We start from the raw sequence: 7,243 nt of genomic DNA on the forward strand, positions 1-7,243 counted from the left end.
ACACGCCGAAAGTTGTATTGCAGTGTATAGGACGTCGTATTTTTCGTCCCGTCGTACGTGCCGTTCACGTCATCGCGCAAGTTTCAGCGGACTGTTCGTTCATCGTGTGTGGCCAAGTCCGTCCATGCTAATTTTGAGCGGACTGTCCGCTGAAACTGTTTGACGAACAAAGTTGAGCGAACAGTCCCCGCGTGTGTACGCGGCCTAATGTTACAGAATGGGTTTGCATAGTCAAATCTTGTCCAAACCTCTGCTGGTTACTCAAATCACTCAAGTAATATGTTTGCAAATTAATTGTAGCATTTGTCATAGCAATTGCAGAGCCTCAGTGTTGTTTACCAACCATCTTGTTCAGATCATTTTTAATGTTTCAGAATAGAATTGAAATCAATTCCATACTGTTTTCTGCCATTTGCAAAGTAGATAAAACATTTCAAGTTTGGTCTCTTTCAAAATTCTTACGGTTCAGATCTAACATGGGTTTGAGGTGAACCCTGATGAGTTTACTTCCTCTTTTTTTCCCTGCAAAGGTAAAGCATAATGGACTGCTATGCATCGCATAGTAGCCCATTATGTGTCACTTACCTGACACAGGAGCCAGCGAAGTCGCCGCTGTCCCCTGTAGTCCGCCGCATCCGTTTTCGGGCAAATATCTCCTAAATCATATAGGTTTAGGAGATATTGCTTGGACCTACAGGTAAGCCTTAATCTAGGCTTATCTTTAGGTCAAAGTGGTTTGTAAGGGTTTACAACCACTTTAAACAATTGGTGACAGAATGAGAGCTTGCCAATATTTATTTTTTAGCCTGCATCGCATACTAGCACGTTATCTTATGCCCCGTACACACGATCGGAAATTCAGCCAGCAAAAGAACGATGAGAGCTTTTGGTCGGAAAACGTGACCGTGTGTATGCTCCATCGGACTTTTGCTGGCCAAATTCCCGCCAGCAAAAGATTGAGAGCAGGTTCTCAATTTTTCGGTTGGAAAAAGTTTTGATAGGAAATTCCAATTGTCTGTAGCAATTCCTACGCATGCTCGGAAGCATTGGACTTAATTTTCTCGGCTCGTCGTAGTGTTGTACATCACCGCGTCCTTGACGGTCGAGAGTTCAGAGAACTTTTGTGTGACAGTGTGTATGCAAGCCAAGCTTGAGCGGAATTCCGTCTGAAAAACCATCCAAGATTTTTCAGACGGAAAATCCGCTATTGTGTGTACGCTTACCTTAAAACAAAACTCTCCAGCGGTACGCTGTTCCTGCTGACAGGGCTTCCATCCTAACCGGTCTTCCGCCTGGGTTGGCAGGCTCAGTTTCTTTGATTGGACGAGCTGTGATGATGTCACTCCTGCGTATATGTGCGGGAGCCACTGTTCATGGCACAGGTATGCCGTTTCTTCAGAGCGCATGCCACTGATGGCTTATGGCATGTAAATATCTCCTAAATGGTGCATGTTTAGGATATATGTACTGTACCTATAGGTATGCCTTATTATAGGCTTTACCTATAGGTAGAAATCAAACAAGAGAGTTGACTCCCACTTTAAAGCAGAACGCCAGGAATTATCTTTATTGACAACTGATATTGGTCCAGTTTGGCATTATGTAATTATCTATATCTTATATCTGGAAAGGTAGTTGAAATGCAGAAAAGCACAGCAGTGTAACCCTCACTACATAGAGTGATGAACTGAGCTTCCCGTGCCAAGCTTCTCTTCTGCACAAAGAACACTGCTCCAAGTCGATCCTGGAGTATTAGATACTAGACGAGCTTGTGACTGAATAAATAATATGCAAATATTTGGACGACTGCACTCTGATAAAAAAAAAAGCAACTTCTTTATTTTTGCATACACATAAAGATAATACAGTGCAGTAGAGGAAGTAAGACCCTCTAATGCATTTCATGCAATAGAGTGCTTAATCAATTAGGGCTGCAACTAACGATTATTTTCATAATCGATTAGTTGGCCGATTATTGTTTTAATTAATGGAACGGTTAATAACCTTAAAAAAAAAAAAAAAAGTGGGTCAAATTGACGTTCATTTTCAACCACAGTGATGGGAAAATTTGGAAATAATAGAAAACTGCTCGGTCAAAGGAATTTTCAGACACTGTATGTGATTTTCATTCAGAAATTATATTAATTTTAAAAACAGAATGTTAAAAACAAGTGAAAATTTCAAACAAAATTCTTTCATTCAGCGAATGTACCAAGATTTTTTGTCTGAATATTTTCATCTAAAAATTGATCCGAGTGACCAGCATAAGGCTCGGTACACACCTACGCAGTTTGCTTTTGATCTGTTTCTCCAGGGCTTTTTGCTGTGTGTTTTTGATTTCTGCGCACGTGATTTTACTGCAATTTGCGTTTTTGCATTTTTTTTTTTTGGGCAGATTAAAAAACACAAATTGCTTCAAAAACGCATTACATGCTTTTCTGCAGCTTCTCCATTGAAGTATATTGAACCAAAGAAGCACCATTTTGCGTTTAAAAGTCCCTGACCGTTTCCAAATACGCAGCGGCTGAAAAAAAAAAAGCACAGATATGAGCGTGTCCCATAGGAAACCATGTAAATTAACTGTAGTGCAGTTGTGCAAAAAGCACCAATAAAAATATAGATGTGAACCAGGTCTAAGACATTTAGTAACATAATGGGGTTAAAATGAGCCCTTTATAGTAAAAAAAAAAAAAAAAAAAAAAAGATAATCACTACTTTAAGGGGTTCATTTTTTTTACTGTAGAACGGTGAAAGTAATATTTACAGTAGCGATTATTTGCTCTTTTTGTACTATAAAGGGCTCATTTTATTTTTTTTATTTTTTAACCCCATTATGTTACTGGCCGATTAATCGATTTTGAAAATAGTAATCGATTAATTTCATAATCGATTAGTTGTCGATTAGTTGTTTCAGCCCTATAATCAATGCAGGACCCCCAACAAGAACCAGAAGATTGCGGCTATAGCTGTATGTAGCACATAGAGATGGGCTGAACACCCCCCTGTTCAATCTGCAGCAGAACTCCCGAACAGAGAAAACACTCTGCCCCGAACGGCGGGCCCTATTAAAGTCTATGGGACCCGAACTTGAAAAATCTAAAGTCCTCATGTTGAAGGCTATATGCAAGTTATTGGCCACAAAAAGGGTATGGGGATCTGGGTCCTGTCCTGGGGGACATGTATCAATGCAATCGCCGCTGGTGTCCCACGATTGGGTCACAGAGTTGAAGAACGAGGAGAGGTCTGTGTAAACAAACCTCTCCCCGTGCTTCCCTGTGTGGCTGTCACCGATCATCTCTTCCCTTTTATAGGGAAGGACGATCAGTGACGTCACATGCCAGGCCACGCCCCCCCTACAATTAAAAAAAACATATAACGTCATACATAACACTACACTGCCTCCTTGTGGTTAACTCCTTCACTGTCAGTGTCATTTACACAGGAATCAGTGCATTTAAATAGCAATGATTATTGTATAAATGATAATGGTGTCAAAAATGTCCGATGTGCCCGCCATAATGTCGCAGTCACAATAAAAAAAAAAAAAAAAAAAAATCGCTGATCGCCGCCATTACTAGTAAAAAAAATATATATTCACAAAAATGCTATAAAACTATCCCCTATTTTTTTTAAACGCTATAACTTTTGCGCAAACCAATCAATAATTGCGATTTTTTTTTTTTACCAAAAATATGTAGAAGAATACATATCGGCCTAAACTGAGGAAAAATTTTTTTTTTTATATTTTTGGGGATATTTATTATAGCAAAAAGTAAAAAATATTGAATTTAAACGAGCGCGCAATTGTCCGTTAAAGCGACGCAGTGCCGAATCGCAAAAATGGGCTTAGTCCTTTGGCTGCAAATTGGTCCGGGGCTTAAGTGGTTAATATACAGTAGTGCCTGCAGGGGTCCCTTTAATGTGCCTGTAAAAGTGGCGCATCTGTACCGTGTATAGAACCCGCTGCAACCAAACCGACATTTCAAAAAATATATAAAAATGAATGAAATTACATTTTAAGTTGCCAGCAATAGAATAAAAACAATAAAATTTAAAAAAAAAGCGTAGGGGTCACCTCCCAATCCATGTGGATTGGGGAAACCCCCAAAACAGTTTTTCTTACTTTTATTGCAGGCGATGTTTTTTGTTTTTTTATTTTTATTTAGCTGTTGGTTGAGGACTCATCGGTTGTTAAGGATGCCGTAGCTGACTTCACGGCTTCGCTCCTTTAAAATCAGCTATTCACTTCGCACTGATTGGGCAAAGCTTTGCCCAATCAGGGCTTAAAATGGGCGCAGTGCATGCATTGCAGGGCGTTCAGCAGGGCGAACACCTGCTGAATGCCTTACAAATTCAGGTGTTTGCCGGATTTTGGAACAGGTGATGTTCCGGTCGAACTTTTGCTCTGCCCAAACCGTTCGCCAAATTCTAGTAGAGCAGTGATTTTCAGAATCCTAAGTGATCCTAATGAGATAGAGATTATATATATATATATATATATATATATATATATATATATATATATATATATCACAATATATATCTATTTGGGTGTTCTTTAGCTTCTGTGAGCAGAGTCCACAGCAGTAATGCCATTTAACCACTTAAGGACCACCGCATGTAAATATACATCGGCAGAATGGCATGTACGGTCACAAGCATGTCCCTGTACGTGCCTGCCTTCCAGCGGGTGTGAAGCTTCCCCTGCCTGTGTAGTGTAAACACAGGCAGAAGGAAGTGATGTCACTCTCCTCGGGGCAGTCTTTTTGACCGGACGGCGAAAAGAGATAGTAAGTGCACCAATCACTACACTGACATGTAGGTACACATAGGCACACAAATCACCCCCCTCCCAGTCACAGTGTCACCGATTGCAGTGATCATTTATTTACTGATCACTGCATTTAGTGTCAGTTGTGACAGTAAAAAGTGTCAGGGCAGCCCCTTACCCCCGCCCCCCCCCCCCCATAAAGGTTTAACCTGATTGCCCCTAGAGTTAACCCTTTCACCCCCTTTTGCCAGTGTCACTAAGCAATCGTTTTTCTGATCGCTGCATTAGTGTCACTGGTGCCGCTAGGTAGCTAGTTATTTTTTTAGGTTCACCGCCAGGTTTTTATAGCATTAGGTACCCCCAGGTGCACTTGCAGTGCAAAGTGGATTTTCCTTTAGTAAATAACCCCCACTGTCTCACCCTGCTCTGCACATACTCAGTCGCGCTCTATTTTTTCAGCACTGTGTCAAATGAGGCCGATCTGCTGACAGCCTAAAGATTTACTGCTGCTTAGGGGCTCTGGGCTTCAGCAAAACAGCAGCTTCCATCAAGAATAAACATGGGCAATGCTGGAGGCAATTTACAGCACCCACTGGGGGTTATTTACGAAAGGCAAATCCACTTTGCACTTGAAATGGAAAGTGCAGTCGCTGTAGAGTCGCTGTGGGACATGCAAGGAAAATTTAAAAAAAAACAGCATTTTAGCTTGCACATGATTGGTAATAAAATCAGCAAAATCCCCTCATTTCAGATCTACCCCTCAGATTTACAGCGACTGCACTTCAAAGCTCACTTGTAGTGCAAAGTGGATTTGCCTTTCATAAATAACCCCCACTAGTTTGGTAGCATAATTACAAATGTAGAACGCATGTTGCTTGCTAAAGAACATGATTTTTATCAAGTTGTTATAAAGTTCCACTGTGATCTACTGCTTCCTCCTCTGTGGGTGAGCTGATCCCCTCACTATTTAAATTATTGTAAATCTTCTGTTATGTCATTATATAATTTGCTGCTATTTGATTACTTGCTAATATTTTTATTTATTCTGTAGACTATCCTCCTGAAGAAGTGGTTCGCAGCGAAACCGGTAGAGGAAACGTTTCTATACCCCTCTTCAATAGAAACCTTATGGGGCTACCCGTCGGTAGTTTATTAAATTGTGGTGTATATGATTTTAGCAATATGGAAGTTTTGATGGATTTCATTTTTTTGCCTTTATTAAATTATTTGTAATTTTTTATAACAAAGTCTTCTATGAATTATTTATTTAGTACCGCAATATTCCCCTCAACAAACATTTTTGGGTGTGGATATCAAGGGAGCAGTCTCAGCAACTGCCCCGATATGCTTAGAATTCCCAATTCTTGACAATTATGCCCTGTACACACGAGCAGAATGTCCGTCAGAAAAAAAACATTTTACCGATGGAAATTCCACTCAAGCTTGCATACACACTGTCACACAGAAGTTCTCCGAACTTTTGACTGTGAAGAACGTGGTGAGGTACAATACTGACGAGCCGAGAAAATTAAGTTCAATGCTTCCGAGCATGCATTGGAATTTTGCGTGTCGGAATTGCTACAGACAGTCAGAATTTCCAAACTGAACTTTTTCCGTTGTAAAAATAAGAGAATCTGCTTTCAATCTTTTGCTGGTGGAAATTCCGCCAGCAAAAGTCAGATGGAGCCTACACACGGGCGGAATTTCCAACCAAAAGCTCACATCGGACTTTTGCTGGCGGAATTTCCAATCGTGTGTACGGGGCATTACTGTGCTAACACATTGATTTGGTTGGAGGGCTATGTGACTGACGGTGTCTTGTTGGGCCCTGAGCCCTACTCCACAGAAGTTATGGTTTCCATACACTGCACTGATGATGGCCAAATAGCCTGAAACATTGCACTATAGACGACTATACAAGAGCAGTTCTGGATGTGCAGCTGGCCAGAGGGACAAAAAGTAATCATTTGTGTGGCTCCCCCACTGCCCTGAAATTAGAAATAATAATTCAGCCTGTGTGAACTAGGCTTTAGAGTCCCCTTCGCATCCAAATATGAAATAATGAGTCTATTGTTCTCTCTAAGTTAATAAGATACTTAATTTATAGAAAAAAAAAAAAAAAACACACACAGGTCTGTTACATTACAGAGAGCACTAGGCAGGATGGTCAAACTCTGGTACCCACAGCCACATTCAGACAACCTGCTCAACCATTACAATGATAGCGGAAGGAAGACCATGAAAATGTGAGTTTAGTACAACAGGCCAAATTCATGAAGCTTTACACAAGGATAAGAAACTTTATTTTGGCCCATTTTCCAACCACTTTTATTAAATGAGGTTCCTTATACTGATATTAAAGGTTTGTAAGCTGAGCCCCATAACTGTCTGAATAGGACTTCAGTGGGGATTTCCAGATACAAGTTACATCATGAGCCTCAAATCTCAATGATGTCACAAGTCTCCAGCTCC

This window comes from Lithobates pipiens, unplaced genomic scaffold (genome assembly GCF_037356315.1).
Source record: "Lithobates pipiens isolate NorthernLeopardFrog02 unplaced genomic scaffold, aLitPip1_a1.2 Scaffold_18, whole genome shotgun sequence".
In the NCBI taxonomy this organism is placed as follows: Eukaryota; Metazoa; Chordata; class Amphibia; order Anura; family Ranidae; genus Lithobates; species Lithobates pipiens.